The 19,326-nt window shown below is 42.7% G+C and overlaps 1 protein-coding gene across 2 annotated transcripts in view; it reads right to left on the reverse strand.

Annotated features, from left to right (window-relative positions):
• The window catches only part of LOC126263132 (aromatic-L-amino-acid decarboxylase), a 205,273-nt gene that overhangs the window by 160,445 nt on the left and 25,502 nt on the right, over positions 1–19,326 (reverse strand). The window contains exon 1 of one of the 2 annotated variants that reach the window (XM_049960156.1): positions 14,775–14,999. The exons of the other annotated variant lie outside the window; for it this stretch is intronic. The gene's annotated coding sequence lies outside the window, so the exon portion shown is untranslated. Of the gene's footprint in view, positions 1–14,774; positions 15,000–19,326 lie in introns of those variants that run through there. 2 annotated transcript variants of the gene reach the window in all.

A 19,326-nucleotide genomic window follows, 5' to 3' on the forward strand; every position in this document is an offset into this window, starting at 1 on the left:
AATTCTAATCAACCATTTATAAATCTACTTTAGGTCGCGTTGCACAGATTTAGTAAAAGAAATTTTTATGTATCCCACAAAGTTGTTGAAATCTTCATTACGCTGAAACTACACACATCAAAAAAAGGTTCGCATTATCCCAGTTCCCTGAACTCCTGAAAATAGACGTTGCCTATGGATATAGCACACAGACACAGCCACTTTGACTGTTCAGAAATGTCACTAAACCCGCCCAAATACGTAAACAACCACGCATGAGCAGCGCCTATTAAACGGAGGGGGTCCGACAGCCGATCAGTTCCAGTCATTCCACCAGAAAGGAGCTACACGGCTCGAGTTGTCCGTACTTCAACCATGCGTAGACGGTCAATACCGCGGTTCGATCACGTCCGCATTGTTACTTGGTGCCAGGAAGGGCTCTCAACAAGGTAAGTGTCCAAGCGCCTCGGAGTGACCCAAAGCGACGTTATTCGGACATGGAGGAGACACAGAGACAGGAACTGTCGATGACATACCTCGCTCAGGCCGCTCAAGGGCTACTACTGCAGTGAATGACCGCTACCTACGGTTTATGGCTCGGAGGAACCCTGACAGCAACGCCACCATATTGAAAAATGCTTTTCGTGCAGCCACAGGACGTTGTGTTACGACTCAAACTGTGCGCAATAGGGTGCATGATGCGCAACTTGACTCCCGACGTCCATGGCGAGGTCCATCTTTGCAACCACGACACCATGCAGCGCGGAACAGATGGGCCCAACAACATGTCGAATGGACCGCTCTGTATTGGCATCACATTCTCTTCACCTAGAAGTGTTGCATACGCCCTCAACCACACAGTCGTCGGAGACTGTGTTTGAAGGCAACCCGGTCAGGCTGAATGCCTTAGACGCACAGTCCAGCGAGTGCAGCAAGGTCGAGGTTCCCTCCTGTTGTTGGGGTGGCATTATGTGGGTTCGACTTACGCCGCTGGTGGTCATGAAAGGCGCCGTAACGGCTGTACGATACGTGAATGCCGTCCTCCGAGCGATAGTGCAACCATATCGGCAGCATATTGGCGAGGCTTTCGCCTTCATGGACAATTCGCGCCCCCGTCGTGCACATCTTGTAAAGGACTTCCTTCAGGTTAACGACATCGGTCGACTAGAATGGCCAACATGTTCTCCAGACATGAACCCTAACGAACATGCCTGGAATAGATTGAAACGGGCTGTTTATGGTCGATGTGACCCGCCAACCACTGAGGGATCTACGCCATATCGCCGTTGAGGAGTGGGACAGTCTGGACCAACAGCACTTTGATGAAATTTTGGGTAGTACGCCACGACGAATTCAGGCTTGCATCAATGCAAGAGGACGTGCTACTGGGTATTAGAGGTACCCGTGTGTACAGCAATCTGGACGACCACCTCCGAAGGTCTAGCTGCATAGTGGTACAACATGCAATGTGTAGTTTTCCTGAGCAGTAGTAACGACGGAAATTTTTATGTTGACCTCTATTCCAATTTTCTACACAGGTTCCGGAACCCTCGGAACCGAGGTGATGCATAACTTTTTTTCCATGTGTGTATTATCGACAATATGCCATCCAGCAGAGTTTATATTTTAGAATTGCTATATCGCATGTCCATACTTCTGAAGTATGTCATGTCTTCTTAGTGCTTTGGAGCAAAGTGCGCCTTGTGACTATACTGTAATATGCAGGGTGATTCGGTGATTACGTTACTGACTTTCAGGAATGACGAAAGAAGGGTAAATATATCAGATTGAGTTGAGGGACCTTAGTCCGGAAACGACCCAGTTGAAATTTATAACCGAAAATCGTCCTGATACCTCTGACAGTGGACCGCTTCTACAGCTTGCTCTATGCTTTCCATATTTTGAGAAGAGGTAGCGTGGATCAAAACAAAAAAAAAATGTGGGCTTCAAAATGCGTATCTTAAGATCTATGAGCGCTCGATCAGTAGAAGGCATGTCTTTCACAGCAGCATAGTGCTCATAGGTATTAAAAATTGCATTTTACAGCCCATGTTTATTGACAAGTTTTGCTTTTTTGTCCATACTACTTAATCCTCAAATATGGAAAGTAAAGAGCTTGCAGCAGAAGAGGTCCACTGCCAGAGGTATCAGGACGATCTTCGGTTATAAATTTCGACTCTGTCGTTTCCGGACTAAGGTCCCTTGCCTCAGATTGATATATCACAGAGTTTATATCATTGTGGTATCGCCCTGTATAGGCCGAAATAAAATACTGTGCACTTACTGTTTGTTACTCCCAAGCCCAAACGTGCGACTGCATGAATTACAGATTGAAATACGCTGAACACAAAGCTAGTTTTCATTGTTGCTGAAGGTTCTAGAATACGTTTTTTTTTTTTTTTTTTTTTTTCTACGCTGATGTTTAAGGGCCAACGAAACGCTTTAGTCACAATTTTCCTTGTTAATTAGACACTCAATCTATAATAAAAAAATGTGTAGTCAGGAAATTTATTTGCGACGAATAAAAAATAATGTTCACAATACACTCAAGTTTTTTTGTTTTAAACAAGATACAGAGCTTATTGTTGTCTTTCTGCATCGAAGTAAGGTAACGACTGTTCGAAAGCTTTAAAATACAACAAAAACAGTAGCATACCACGTTAACTAACATGTGAATTATTGAGTTCACACGAACTCGCCGAAGTATTGCCAGGTATTCGCTACTGACATGCCCGAAAACGTAAGTCCCCGATATCGTACCATACTTATAAATTTTCCAGGCACTACGGACCTGTGACCTAATCTCCGCTCATACGTACGTCTTTCCTGCTGCACTTCTTACAGCCGAATGACCACGAGCAAGATGGCCATCGGCTATTTTAGCCTTCACAGGGCCAACTACACTTGACATTACTTATTGCAATTGTGAAGTCACTAGTGGGCTGTGTCTATCGACTTTTGCGAGAACGAGTGAACTACCCTTGTGTCGACTGTGTGCATTTCGATTATTCATTTAGTGTGTGTGTGTGTGTGTGTGTGTGTGTGTGTGTGTGTGTGTACGTACACAGTCTGGGACTTCGTTATAAATGTGATATAAGTACGTTCTGATTTAACCTTTTCCGTCTAATTAGAGAAGGAAGGATGAAATAAATATTTGGGTGTTTGTTTCCGAATATGTAGCGATTTGCGAGTGTGTGGTTAGGCAGGAACCTAAGAGGACATCTTAAACTGATGCGAGTGAAACGATAAGCAACAACATTAATATTCTTCCTTGTCACAATTTTTTCCCCATGTTGCGCAACCACAAACACATACCTGCAAAGAGCGCTCGCTACAACAGCGAGATTTTCCTCTCACTAACACATCCATAAGCCAACGGCCTTGACGCAGTCGTAACACCGGTTCCCGCCAGATCACCGAAGTTAAGGGCTGTCGGACTAGGGATGGGTGACCATCCGGTCTGCCGAGCGCTGTTGGCAAGTGGGGTGCACTCAGTCCCAGTGAGGCAAACTGAGGAGCTACTTGATTGAGAAGTAGCGGCTCCGGTCTCCGGATACGGCCGGGAGAGCGGTGTGCCGACCACATGCCCCTCCATATCCGCATCCGGTGACTCTTGTGGTCTGAGGATGACACGGCAGCCGGTCAGTACCGTTGGGCTTTCATGGCCAGTTAGGGAGGAGGAGTAACACATCCATGAACACCAGTTTGGGGCTATAGCGATCGACAAATGCCTAACATCGTTTAGGGACATCTTCACAGCGCCACTACGTCATTATTACGCGAGTCCCTACAAAAAGTTTGTGAAACGTACTTGACCCACCTTAGCAGTTTTCTTACCCAGATTCACACCCTTTCGTTTTCCAATAGTTGAAAACAATTTTACACTATACATATGCATGATACATTAGATAACATGGAAATTCACTCAACTTTTCACTGCTATGCTTGTTTTTCAGCTACGTTCATTTGTTCGTCCAATATTCAGTATTTTGTATGCGAAAACACATCAAGCAGTTCCATTGTTAATAAATTAAAACAATAAACGTAAATACATTTAAAGATCAGGATCAAAGTCTGATTTTGTACGCTGCTGCTACTTTCATTGTTTTTCTGAAAACTCACGTCTTTATGCATGTAATACATATTCCGGCATGTAGTTTAACAAGCAGTGTTTACCAACAATCTATTATATTCTGATACGTCTATCTGTGATACATAGTTTATAAAAATAGCACAAGACATTGGGGCGACTTCTCCGTTTGTATAAAGGAGAATCACGTCAAAGAAAAGTGTTCTGAACTTATTTAAACTATGGTATGTGAAAAGGAAGTTTTCTCACTTAAAGGGACTTTTCTAGAAGTTGTACGTAAAGCTGCCAGTCTATATTTACTACCTGCTAAATGCTGCCAGACTTGATAACGCTAGTCCGCATTTACCGATTTCTCATATCTTTGACAGAATAGAATTTTTCCATCACTTATAAAGATGCCACTAAATTCAGTAACATAGTTGCAAACGGAAGCGAACACTTTACTTTCGTTATTACATCGCTATTCACTTCACTGAAGATACTTTACTGTACAAACGTTCTGTTTTAAACAAGACGAGGACACTGATTGTTGTGTACATTGCATCAGCCATCCACATAATAAATAAGGGATTCCCTTTCAGATAGCGTGGCAGCACGTGTAGTGGAGGTCATTCATTGCGCAATACTTTTACGAGTGAAGTTCATTCAGATTTCAGTCTCATATGATAATGGACGAGATCTTTGTTATATTTGAAAATTATAACAAAGAAAAGTGACAAATTGCGTTTTAGCAGAATTATTTAAATATTTATTTACGTATAATATTACAACAAGATATATTTTGTGTGAAACAATTTCGTATACGACTGAAGTGTGCTGTTTCGGCAATTTCCATCTTATCCTTTCTTATCTACAAGCAAAAAAACTTTGTTTACGTTAAAAGCCGTACTCTAGCTATGATGAAACTGTAGATAATTTTTGCTTTTGCAAGTATTATCTGTTTTTCACAACTGATTGAGGAGGACAATGTGTAACGTCCCGTCGACGACGATGTCATTAGTGACTGAGCAAAAGCTCGGATTAGGGAAGGAACTCGGTCGAGTCCTTTCGAAACAGCCATCCCGGAGTTTTCCCAGAGCGATATAGGTAAATCACGGAAAACCTAAATCAGGATGTAAAGATTAGAAACAGTCCTGATCGCAACTTTTTATTTTCATTGGAGTGACCGGTTTCGATTCTATTTAAGAACCATCTTCAGACTCCAGAACGGTGGGTGGACTCCATGGAGCAAGTTGCGCCGATCCTCGACTCTGGAATAACTGCTGTTCTGGAGTCTGAAGATGGTTCTTAAATAGAATCGAAACCGGTCACTCCAATAAAAATAAAAAGTAGCGATCAAGACTGTTTTTAATCTTTAAATTTTAATTTTTATAGATCGCTGATAATGTTTTCTAAAATTTTAAATCAGGATTGTCGAACGCGGGTTTTGAACAGTAGTCCTGAATGCGAGCCCAGTGTGCCAACCATTGCATCACCTCGCTCGGTTTTTGACAACTGACATGTTTCACCAATTTATGTTCGGCAGGGTCAATGGTTTTCAAGCTTGTTCTTTTCGTGTGCCCATTGGCTCATGTAAGCAGTAGGTGAAAATAATATAATTTTTCAGTCAACTGTATGCCAAAATTATGCATTTCACTGAACGGAAGTGTGGATCAGTAACTACTAACTTATACTGTATTCAGCTAAAACTTACGTAAGTACATTAAAAGAATTTAAGACACGGTGACGATGAAACCTTCTGCCAGATTAAAACTGTGTGCCGGACCGAGGCTCGAACTCGGGACCTTTGCAAAGGTCCCGAGTTCGAGTCTCGGTCCGGCACACAGTTTTAACCTGGTAGGAAGTTTCATATCAGCGCACACTCCACTGCAGAGTGAAAATCTCATACTGGCACCGTGACGATGTCTAACACAAATTGGTGAAACATGTTTCATTGGAAACAATAAATATCAGATTCAAAAGATAAACAGTATTTATTCTTACCCACGTGATAAGCTTAATTCAAGTAGCAACTAAGGAACAATGGTTGCAAATATTAGCAATATCACTCCGCTATATTCTGTGGCTATAAAGCCGGTTTTTTGTCGGAAAGTTGGACACTAAGCTGGCGTAATTAATGATTGCTAAGGCTTCCTTGCTCTGTTAGTATAATTTACAGGAACCAGTGTCAGAACATTAGTCGTAAATAAGTTATATCGTTTCCAATAAATTTTTTTTGAAGGGAAACATCACTAGCCCTCTCCTGTCTCCCCATGTAGTTCTTCTGAACGCGCATCTCAAAAAGTTTCTTGCATTGACCGTGGAGCAGTAGGTGACACGGACCGTCAGTAAGGTGATCCCCAGTATGCTACTTTAGTGCAGGTGCTCGCTTAAATACAGTATGTACACTGGTGTCCAAAATTAAAGCTACAAACCGCTGTTTCGTTCACCTGTGTCTCATTCATACTAACTGTCAACAGAGGTACGTACGATAGTGTTCTGCACGGAAGACGGCATTCTTGTCAAGGGAGAACAAGCCAAAGATGACGTCAGGGCACCAACAAAACGGGATAGTGTTTTCCGGGTAGTCCCACATCCACAATCTCTCTATACACAGTCACATACACTGCAGTGGGGCACAGAGAATACGCCTAACAGACTCTGCGGTCGAGGGTCATAGGAAGGATGGAAGCAGGAGAGTCGCAAACTGGTGTGGCCCGATGGCTTAATGTGAATTGTTCTGTTGCTACAGTTTAGAGAGACCAAACTATATTCTGAGGACCAAGGTAGGGCCGGCCACGTGTGACTTAAACAGACAGGACCGTTATTTAGTTGTAAGGGCACGACGGTACCGCCTTAGTACTGCATGGCAACTAGCGTCTGACCTCGGGGCATCCAGTTAATATGTTACACCGAGGCAAACGGTGTGCAGAAGGCTTCGGCGGAGTGGCTTTTACTGTCGGGGACCTGCTGTATGTATACCTCTGACGTCTTCACAGGAGGTAACGTCTAGAGTGGAGTCGTCAACATGCCACCTGGACGGTCTGACAAGAGGCCAATGTGCTTCTCACACCAATTTGGTCTGGAGAATGATTCACGAGCGATTCGCACTTGGAGGCAATGTGGAACGCGATTTGGGGACCCAAACCTTGTGGAAAGAGACCGATATCGAGAAGGATCCCTCGTGGTGTGGGCAAGGATTGTGTTGACCAATCAAACACCTGTTTAGGAAACTTTACGGATGACTAAGCAAGGTGTAACTGCTGTCTGTTATCGTGACGAGATTTTTAGACATCATGAGCGGTTGTTGTGAGGTGCTGTTGGCCCAGAATTCATAATGACAATAATGCTCGACCTCCGAGAGCACGGGTGGTTGACGTTTCCTGGGAAACGTCATTTATTGCACACATGGCTGGCCTGCTCGCTCTCACGATTTGAATCCCATAGAGTATGTCTGGGATGCACTAGGGAGACTGGCTGCATCACGCAAACATTTACCAACCAGTCTTCTAGACTAGTTAGCAGCTCTGCAGTAAGGAGGTGCATTATTGCCTTAACATGAGATTGATGGCATTATTCACAGCATGCCCCGTCGCTGTCGGGCTGGTATTGCTATATTAACCAGTTGTCGAAATTTATTTATTTATACGTCAAGTTCCGTAGGACCAAACTGAAGAGGAATTCTCCAAGGTCATGGAAAGTGTCAGTACATGAAATTACAACATAAAAGTAATAACAGATAAAAATAAATGTTTATGAACCCGTAAAAACACAGTCCATAAGTTCAAGTAAACGCAATCAACAACACAACAAGAATCAGCTCAGTTTTTCAAAGAACTCCTGGAGAGAATAGAAGGAGTGACCCATGAGGAAACTCTTCACTTTCTATTTGAAAGCGCATGGATTACTGCTAAGATTTTTAAATTCGGGTGGTAGCTTATTGAAAATGGATGCAGCAGTATATTGCACACCTTTCTGCACAAGAGTTAAGGTAGTCCGATCCAAATGCAGATTTGATTTTTGTTTAGTATTAACTGAGTGAAAGCTGCTTATTCTTGGGAATAAGCTAATATTATTAACAAGTAATGACAGTAAGGAATACGTATAATGAGAGGCCTGTGTCAGAATACCCCAACTAGTTAAGGGGGGTCGACAAGAGGTTCGCCAACTTACACCACTTATTGCTCGAACCGCCCGTTTCTGAGCCAAAAATATCCTTTTAGAATGGGAAGGTTTACTCCAAAATATAATACCATACAACATAAGCGAATGAAAATAATCAAAATAGACTAATTTTCGTGTCCAACGATCACTCACTTTAGTAGTATAGTAAAATTGGCAGCATTAAGTCTTTGAACAAGATCCTGACGTGGGCTTTCCACGACAACTTACTATCTATTCGAACACCTAGAAATTTGAACTGTTCAATTTCACTAATCATATGCTCATTCTGTAAATTAAAACTTTGTTGAATTGTGTGTTAGAAAGTGTAAAAACTGAGTTTTAGTGTGATTTAGCGTTTGTTTATTTTCTAAAAGCCATGAATTTAGGTCATGAACTGCACTATTTGAAACCGAGCCAATGTTCGACACAACATCCTTTACTACCAAGTTAGTGTCATCAGCAAACAGAAATATTTTGGAGTTACCCGTGTGTGCAAATCCAGGAAAAAACAAAGAACTTTTTTGTCTACAATTATAAATGTTGCAGTTGCTTTAAGTTCTGTATTCTTTACATTGTTTCTGCTTTTCAGTCGCCTGTTTATACTGTTTTGTGGCAAAATACACGAAAGCTTGCAACATTTCCGCTTGTTGCTTTAATTTTCAACACCAGTATAGTCGCTGCATCCTCAACTCCACCCATCCCCGAACTCCCAGCCAGAGCCACCCCACTATTTAGCCATCAGCAGGCATTTTTTTTTTTTTTTTTTGCATACCCATGACAATTTTTGCTCTTGTTTTGCGGTACATACTGTTGTATATTGCCTAGCTAGTGTGTAAATGTTTCGAGCGTTCAGCTCTGCTATCATTCGTATCAGTGCATGCGGATAGTCTTGCACGATAAGCAACACGCCACACGAAGTACGAAATCTTATTGGTTGTCTGAATATGATCATCTCTCTTATCTTAAGTAAACTTTGGATTCATTTGATAGCACCGTGTAGATGCGACTTCTTTTTTCGCTAGCAGTGTAACATTTCCGAGAAATGGTGTTATGGTAGGACATAAGTGGATGGCTTGATAATGGACTAAAGTCTGAAACTTGCTGCCATTTAAATACAACAAACAAATTTGCGTAATTTTGGTGGTTTGTAATTTCATTGAATTGCTGCGGAACTACTTCCATTCTAAAAGGTGAGAACCGTCTCAAGACGACGTTGCTTCCTTCGGCTCATGATGGAAAGATACTCCATCACAGGTTTCTACACCAACAGAATTGAAAAAAAAAATATTTAACCAATTTACTGCTTTCTGAGAGAACGCTGTGAAGAAGTGTCACGACACGCGTAACCATACTGACAACCACCCGCCTAAAAAGTAAATCTTGTCACGGCAGTTAGGAAAGATTTCATTACGAATTCTACTGCAGGCACCGACAGTAGATTCTTAACTGAATCTAAGCGCGAAGTTATTTAGTCTGTGAGTATACGGAAAAGTAAAGAGAAACATCAAAATAATCCATTCGCTCGAAACCAGGCGGAGGTGTTAGACTGAAAAGAATTTAGGTTCTCTAACTCTCTCCCTGTTGCCTTTTCAGTAGCTACCTGGAACCATTCTTCCACTATGCAGCGTAGTGTGTGCTGTTTTGTAAACTTCCTGAAAGATCTATCTGGTGGCGTGGGACTCTAATGTGGAAACTTGCCTTTGCTGGAGAATACCAACTGAGCTACCCAGATAAGCCTCTTCAGCTAGCTATCAAAATGTTATGTTATTGCGTGAGCAAGAAATGATTGGAAACGTAACAGACTAAAATGTACTTGCGGTAGGGGTAAAGTTGTTGAGTTATGGAAGGACACCAATTTCATTTAATGTGGGAACGCATTCCTTTTTCAGTAAAAGAATGCGCTCGCTCCTCTGCCCCCAAATGTTGCTAAGTAACCCTCGGATATAGTTCTAAGACTTGGCCGGAGCCGGCCGCGGTGGTCTCGCGGTTCTAGGCGCGCAGTCCGGAACCGTGCGACTGCTACGGTCGCAGGTTCGAATCCTGCCTCGGGCATGGATGTGTGTGATGTCCTTAGGTTGGTTAGGTTTAAGTAGTTCTAAGTTCTAGGGGACTGATAACCACAGCAGTTGAGTCCCATAGTGCTCAGAGCCATTTTGAACTTGGCCGGATGCACACCACTCAATGCAGACTATATCTCTCTACTCAGCGCAGGCTGGTTCTACGACACTAAGTAATACTGGTTAACGAGACCGCAAATAAAACACTAAGTACATAATTAATTCTGAACTGTCTTGAAGGAAGCTGTTGAAAATGTTGCAAAATGGACGAACTCTGTATGGTAAAAACGACAAGATTTTACGGCAGTTTTCTCACGATCGGCGAAGCTTAATGAAGTTTTGTGTAATCATACGACTAGTGTACCATTTATTGCAGACGAATAACTGAGCGAGGATAGTCTCAGTAACTTGAGACATTCTAAGTGGTTATGTCATACACATCACTATAGCGAAAGCAATGGTGTACTCACATTTATGGTATGAGATGCCACTGAAACTCAATGGGCTGCTGAAAAAACGGTGCAATGTACTTATAAAGCGCAGCACCCATCGTTGACACCATTTCAATACTTGTGGGTCAAACCGCATCTCAGAATGAACCTTTCCGACGCTGGCGTTGCACCAAATGCACGGTGCCACTCTATGAAAAAGATGGAAATGCAATGTTTTCCCAGAGTCACAGTCTCTTTTGGCTTCTGGCAATTTACACACATCCCTCCCGCAGTTCAGGGAAATACTACTACACAAAAACAAACTACCCACCCATTCAGCTGATTTGTCGCTGACCTTTAACAAGACAATGAATATTAAAATTTCGTACAGAAAAGATTTTTTAACGCGAATAGTGTCTAGTATTCTCCGAGAATACTTATGTAGAGTATTATAACAGAGTAGTAACGAGAAAGGTATATTATTGGTTAGATGTGCCGACGTTTTTCCTTTTTTACATTTAAATGAGAACGACACACTTATATTCAGTTATTCTCTTTTATGCTTCTAAATTACAACACAAGTCTATGTGCTGAGCTACTATGGAAAGAAGGGACTGTACACGTCTTTTTAACAATTTCGGAAACCGCATTTCTGTGCAGTGAGTTCAGGTATGTCCTGTCTGCTCCTTCATGGCTGACTACTAAACAACATTAGGAAGCAGTAACAGATACTTTATTTCCGTTCATATTACAGAATGTTTCAGGAACAATAGTAAATATTTTATGAGTTAGTAGCATTGATTAATTTGGATTAAACAGTACACGTAACGAGTGGCCGAGCGGTTCTAGGCGCTACAGTCTGGAATCGCGAGACCGCTTCGGTCGCAGGTTCGAATACTGCCTCGGGCATGGATGTGTGTGATGTCCTTAGGTTAGTTAGGTTTAAGTAGTTCTAAGTTCTAGGGGACTGATGGCCTTGGAAGTTGAGTCCCATAGTGCTCAGAGCCATTTGAACCATTTTGAACGTAGTGAGTGTCCAATTGCTATTGTTACAGAGGTACAGCTGTTGGAATGTAACTGAAATACTGACAAGTGTTAAGCAAAGTAAAAGATTAAGTTGAAAGTTTATTTTCATAAATTCCACCTTCGACTTCAGTGTACTTTCGAACTATCTTGAGAACACGACTAGTTCTTCTGAGTTTGACTTGATACTATTTTTATGAAGGCATGACTATTCGTAATCCGATAAATTCGTCTCGAGGGTTTGCTTTTTATTTGAAGACTTCGCCTTTAAAACACCAGTGCAGGCAAAACTCAAAGTTACGGGACGTTGGCGGCCGAGGAACGTGAATATTTCTGCTGACAAAACTCCCGGGGAATAGTTAGTTTCAGATAGGCGTCAGCTGACGACGACTAGAATGTGCAGATGCCTAGACACGCTGGAAGAACACAGCCCTCCTTGCAGACAAAGAAATCTCTTCCAATAATGCTGGAAGCTCTTTTTTTTTTTTTTTTTTTTTTTTAAGTTCAAATGGCTCTGAGCACTATGGGACTTAACATCTGAGGTCATCAGTCCCCTAGAACTTAGAACTACTTAAACCTAACCAACCTAAGGACATCACACACACATCCATGCCCGATGCAGGATTCGAACCTGCGACCGTTGCGGTCAGCTCGTTTTCAATCAAGTCTTGATAACGGGGCTTCGCCGTACGATGCGGCAACATACCAATTCCAATCAACTGCTTGTCTACCATACCGAACAATACATTTACAAAGCTTTATTGAAAATGTGACTCCAGAAAGGTATGCGGGGTTTCGTCGGACTATCGACGAAAATCACGAGTGTCACTGGTACCCCTACGAGTGAAAAAAGTTGCTGTATCTATAAACAGTATGAAAGGGATTACTTGGCAATTTGCGGTCAACCAAAGACAAAATTCCTATCGTTTACCTTCACCTCCTCGTCGGAGGAGTTGAATCCGCTGTAAAAGATAAGGTAATGTCCGCTACATTCTTGTATGTGGAGCACCTATACGAGTAGAAATTCTGCGTGGGTTTGGTGAAGGACTTCGGTCTACCAAATCAATAATATCTTCTGCTCCATCCAATCTGTTTATTTGCACGTCCAGGTGAGACGTGGCTGCTGGGAACACAACGTTAGTCTCGCGCAGTTTAGCGAAACCAGGAGTTAACACTTTACTCTAGTACTCTGCAATTAGAATATCGTCCACCATACACTCTAGAACCAGGCCGTACACAAATTCCGTATTGGTTATTCGTTATTTTTAGAAACACTAAGGAGGAAAAAGACGCACCTAGAAAGAATTATCCAATGGTGACAGAAATAGGTATATGTGACTTATATGTACAGACAAAACAATGACTACAATTTTAGAAAAATTGCATAATTTATTCAAGAGAGAGAGCTTCACAAACTTGTCAATTCGATAACGCGTTTGTCCGCCTCTGGCCCTTATGCATGCAGTTATTCAAATGGCTCTTCAAATGGCTCTGAGCACTATGGGACTCAACTGCTGTGGTCATAAGTCCCCTAGAACTTAGAACTACTTAAACCTAACTAACCTAAGGACAGCACACAACACACAGCCATCACGAGGCAGAGAAAATCCCTGATCCCGCCGGGAATCGAACCCGGGCGTGGGAAGCGAGAACGCTACCGCACGACCTGCAGTTATTCGGCTTGGCATTGATTTATAGAGTTTTGGATGTCCTCCTGTAGGATAGCGTCCCAGATCCTGCCCAATTGGGCGTTAGATCGTCAAAGTCCCATGCTGGGTTGAGGTCCCTGCTCATAATGCACCAAACGTTCTGGATTGGTGAGAGATCCGGTGATCTTGCTGCCCAAGGTAGGATTTGGTAAACATGAAGAAAACCAGCAGAAACTCTTGCCGTAGGCGGTCGGGCATGATCATGCTGAAATGTAAGCCCAGGCTGGCTTGCCTTGAAGGGCAACAAAACGAGGTGTGGAATATCGTCGACGTAATGCTGCGCTGTAAGGCTGCCGTGGACGACAACCTGGGCGTTCTGATGTAACGGTGCGTCGCAGCTTATGAAAAGTGTCTTCATAGCACTGCGCATTGTGGTTCCTCGCACGAAGAACTCTATGACGACATGACCCATGCAGTAAAGGAACAAGATCATGACCTTACCGGAACTTGTGTGAACAGCTTTGAATTTTTTCGCGTTGGAGATGTAGGAACCTCTTGTCTCCAGTTCCATGTCGTTGGAATGCAGCTGAAAAAAATTGAGCTTTCGAGTGCCCATTATAAAATGATTGTTTTCTCATAAGCGTCAAAATAAAAAGAAGCGTCAGAGTGGAGGATACGTCAAAGCAGGATGGAACCGCTATTTGCCCGCATCTCGTGGTCGTGCGGTAGCGTTCTCGCTTCCCACGCCCGGGTTCCCGGGTTCGATTCCCGGCGGGGTCAGGGATTTTCTCTGCCACGTGATGGCTGGGTGTTGTTTGCTGTCCTTAGGTTAGTTAGGTTTAAGTAGTTCTAAGTTCTAGGGGACTGATGACCATAGACGTTAAGTCCCATAGTGCTCAGAGCCAAGAAGAACCGCTATTTTTCAGACATTGAACACACCTCATCACGAATGGTCTAAAGAGAGAACTCATCACATGGAGTGATGTTAGTTGGTAAACAATAAGAACTAAATCAGAACCCCTGCCGCTACACTGATAAATAACCTTGAAAAATATCAGTTCTGTATACAAATTTCGACAGAAAAGTAATTAACCGGAAAACTCACAGCGCAGACGATTTAAATTTTTGGGTTGTTTACACACGTCGAACTTCTTGCTTCCCCGCAATAACTCTAAACACGAGAACAGCAATCACACACTTATTCTAAACATTTGCTGACAACATCTACAGCAACATATCAAACAGACGTCGCTTATTATGTTGTCAGTACAATGTGATCGCGAACAAGTGTCAATACTCATTCCTAATAATTTTATGCTTTAAGAAGCTTTCATACGAAATATACATGCGAATTCTTTACTGTGACCTCTCAAAAGCTGCCTGACTGATGCTTGAAACTTACCGAACGGGGTCGCCTGAGATGTGTCCAAATCCTTGGATGCCACTCAAGATGCCTTTGGACTTTCAACGGACGAAAAAGTCACTGACTCGGTTCCCGGAATAGGTTTCCGGAGTTATTACCCGCACGCGCAAGAGAGAGAGAGAGACAGGAGAGGCAATTTACTCCCTTCTGAATGAACAGCTGGAGCTGAGAGAGCACCCGCGACCCGTTCAGCGCCGACTCGGCTACTTATATGCATCTCGTGTTTACTTATCAGCTCTTGGCTCAAACTTCTGATATCCAAGTGGCGCAAAGCACTGCCCTCAGACACCAAGGTCGGCAGATATGCGGGCGATCGCCACGGTCACACGAGGCCAACATCGGGAGAACCAGTTTCATATCCAGTGAAGGCCGCCTGCAGACTGTGTCATTAACTGCGCGATAAATGGCGCGACATGCGCCGCTGATTAAAGCTGAGAAATAAATATGCACGAGATAAACTGATACGTTTATCTCAAGTATCACAGATTGCTGCTGATGACCAAACACGAGCGACGGAGCAACTACACCTGGCCGAAACACGTAATCATTCTACACACGCATCAACACTCCACAACAAGTAGTCTGTCGCCCCCTCTCGTCCCGATCCTAACCCTTCTTTGCTTCTTTCTTCAGTTCGCAAAGCATGTGTGGGTAATGACTTTTTGTGTCTGTAGTGTATATATGATGAAACGTCTCTGTGGAGTCGTTTCATAGACGCTCGTCTCACTGGATTCTGTGCATCCTATTCCGTCCATCGCCTAATTGCGGTTTAATTTATTAACTCTCCCAGAAAGACTGAGGAAACAAACTAAGGCTTATTTAATGATATTATGTTTGATTTTTTGGTGTTCCATAGAAAATCATGACCTGTATTTATTACGTTATTCCCTTCACCCTACCCTATGTGTGCGTGAATGTGACTGACTGTTTTTACGTGTGTTTTCGAGTTTCTTTTGTGGGGGACGCTGAGTTGGTTGTCGTCTGCTAGGAGCAGATGATGTTTGCTTCTCGTTTGGAGGGTAGTACAGGATGACCCACTTAGGATCCCAGTACCTGGACAGAGGGGTTTACCCCTTTTAGTCTGAGGTTAGTTTGTCAGGTTGGTGGCGGAAGCCTACCCCTCTGGTAGCTTCCGTGCACCGGTAGTTAGGCGAAGCTCTGTGGAGAAAGGACACACTGCAGCTAGCGGTTGGTGAGTACAGTTCGTAGCTCCTAGAGAAGTTTTCTGCTGATAGGAAGTAGGTAGAATTAGAACTTCCCCATGTTAAATTCATGGCATATTTCAGAACTTAAGCTTAACTGAAGCATGTGTACTTATGTATTTTCGGAACGTGGCATAATTGTTTTGTTAAAAATCGGCGAAGATGGTGGTTGAAATTAAAAGTGTGGAAGTCGCTTCGTTCCTGAAGGACAGTTATGGGTATGCAGGCGGAATGACTGAATTAGTGTGTTCCACTTCCCTTTTGTGTGTTTTTCCTTTTTAATTGCGCCATTCTACAATTTTTTGCGAATTATTTAGTTGAACTTTTTTATTCAGGCACCAGTCATGTGCATTCATAGGATGTGCATCAAATTCAGTAATGAAATAAATGTGCTACATAAAAGATAAACTCTGCGTTCTTTTTATTTCTCATTGATGCCAGTTTTCAAATTAATTTTCCATTCCCTACTTTTTTTTATATACGACATACAATGCTGTTCATCTTGTTAGTTTCTTTAAAAAAATTTCATTCTTATAATTAAATTCTTAATTTAATTAAACTGATAATTTCCAGTTCGGTCTTAATTGTTAGGAAGGAGTTCGGCTGGTGGCGACCCAGTAATTTTTAAATTTATGGTTGTCCTTGTGAAGTGGCTTAACCAGAAATTGCGCACAAGGGTTACATCCCCATTATTCTTGGTACGTAACGTATGTCGAGCCTTTGCTAGGATCCGTTTACAGCTCTACATACATACTTTACAATATGCACATTATTTTCGGATCGTTGTTACTTGTTTACCTTAGTATGTGGTGTGAGGTGTTCTTGAGAAGCAGTCTCATTTTGGAATTATTTCTTACAACGGAAACTCCCGTCGCACATCTGTCAGATTTAGTGGTAAGCTGGCCCAGAGAATAGCCCGTCAAAAACTGAACACACAAGCATGAAAACAGGAAGAAGGTATACTGAATTGTGAAAAAGGAAGTAAAATGGAAACAGTGAACGGTCCAAGCTCAGCATCTGCAACATCATGCTTGTCTTAAGTTTTTGACCGGCTACCCACTGGTGCATTTCACCACCAAATATGAGGGGGATGCGCGGCTGACCACATTCAGATATTTATAATCCTAAAGTAAGATTCTACATCTACAGCCACATCCCGCCAGGCGCCACACGGTGCACATGGCGGTGGGTGCCTTTTACTAGTACTAGTTATTCCCTTTCTTGTTCAATTCACAAAACAAAGCGAGAGAAAAACGACAGTCTATAAGCCTCCGTGCGAGCCGTAACTTCTTGTGTCTTATCCTAATGAACCTTATGTGGAAAGCAGATGACGGCCGTGGACACTTATTGCAAAAATGTTCAAATGTGTGTGAAATCTTATGGGACTTAACTGCTAAGGTCATCAGTCCCTAAGCTTACACACTATTTAACCTAAATTATCCTAAGAACAAACACACTTATTGCAGTCAACCGCAAATGCGGGTTCTCTAAATTTTCTCCAAAGTCTTGCGCAAAAAAACTGTCACCTTCTTTCAAGGGATTCCCATTTGAGCTCTCTAAGCATTGCTGTAATACTCTAGTGTTGATCGAACGCACCGATAACCGATCTAGCAGCACGCATCCGAAATGCTTCGATGTCTTCCTTTAATCCGACCTGATGGGGAGCCCAAACACTTTAGTAGTACTCAATGATGGGTTGATTTAGTGTACCGTAGGCGGTCTCCTTTATAGACAAACTACACTTAACGGAGAATTATTCTCCCAATGAACCAAAGTGCACCAGGTATACAGCTGAATAGGAGTACTGTAGACATCTTTAAAAACGGTAATCACAGATGTTGGACAGTCAGACATAAGCACAAAGAAGATAAGCCGAATGAACCATGGGCAACACAAGAAATACTTCAACTGATCGATGAAAGGAGACAGTACAAAATGTTCATGGAAAGACTGGAATACAGCAACCTATATCACTTAGCGGACATGCCAACTTTCAAAAGTGAAAAATCAGGAGAATTTTTGCGCTGTACTATTGTGAATTACAACACATCCCTGACAAAGTTGCAATAATTCATTACCTGTACCTGGCACACCCATATTGTTTCGCAATTTCAGAATCGGGAAACATTTTGCGAAGCGAAGGCCCAGCATGGTCGGCACAGTTAATAGTCAAGTTATGCTCTACAATAAATGAGGTAAATAAAGCCTCGGCATTCGTCACAGAATCTACATTTTGGGGTTTACACGAGAAGTTTCTGGTTCCGTTCTACACAATGGACAGTCTCCTGTGTTTTTTAGTTTGCACATGTTTAAGAATGCCGCATTTCCCGCCATGAGCCACTGAAAAGACACATCTACATACACTGCAAAATGCGTAAGTTTTTCCCTTCCTCGATTCACTTAAACATGGAAACTCTTTCTTATATACGTTTCTGAACACTGCATCTTATTTCTTCACCATTCTGCACAAAAAATAATCAACACCTACATGATATGCAGCCAACAACTACTACAGAGTACACAAATCGCGCAGCAGAACCGAGAACACAATGGTCCTACGTTCTAGTCAATGGTCATGTAGCAATGATGCCAACCCTGGTGCACCGTTTCCCCCTATATTGCACTTCAAATTCCCCTAAATAATTTGTCACACTGTCGGGTAAGCGAGCGGGGGGGGGGGGGGCGGTAAAAGGGAGTCAACAATGAAATTGTCGAGTGGAGGGGAGGGGAGGGTAGTAACCCTAAATATTTCCCCCCCTCCCCCCTGAAACATTTATCCCTCTAATTTCCCCTAAATTTAGGAGGAAAGCCCCCAACTTGGCAACACTTCCTTGTAGAAAGAACAACGCTAATCACTTCGCTTGGAACGTCTATCGACTACTACTTGTCCACAATAACTTTACGATTGCACTGATGCTACCAGAAGTGGAGGAAATTGACACTGGTTGAAAGATATTCGTTTGTCTCCGAACGCTGCGAACGATAAGTTCCTTACTTGTTACTTCCTAGTAGATACGAAGCGCGAGCTACGCCTACTGCCGCTCCCGACAGCCACCGCACGAATCTTCCAAGTTAACATAGACAAGTAGCAGCCTTACAATGTCATCCACCAATGTATCGAAGGGGCAGGATTTTCAAATAGTAAGGAAAGTATTGAAACTGCTCTGAAAATCGGGAGATCGGTCTTCACGGTCGGGAGATCGGGAGGAAGGAGGAAAAATCGGGAGTCTCCTGCTTAAATCAGGAGAGTTGGCATGTCTGACTTAGGAATGAAATAAATATGAATTGCAGGGCATCCAAGGCGAAATGGCTGCAACAATTCATCCGTG

This window comes from Schistocerca nitens, chromosome 6, assembly GCF_023898315.1.
Source record: "Schistocerca nitens isolate TAMUIC-IGC-003100 chromosome 6, iqSchNite1.1, whole genome shotgun sequence".
Lineage (NCBI taxonomy): Eukaryota > Metazoa > Arthropoda > Insecta > Orthoptera > Acrididae > Schistocerca > Schistocerca nitens.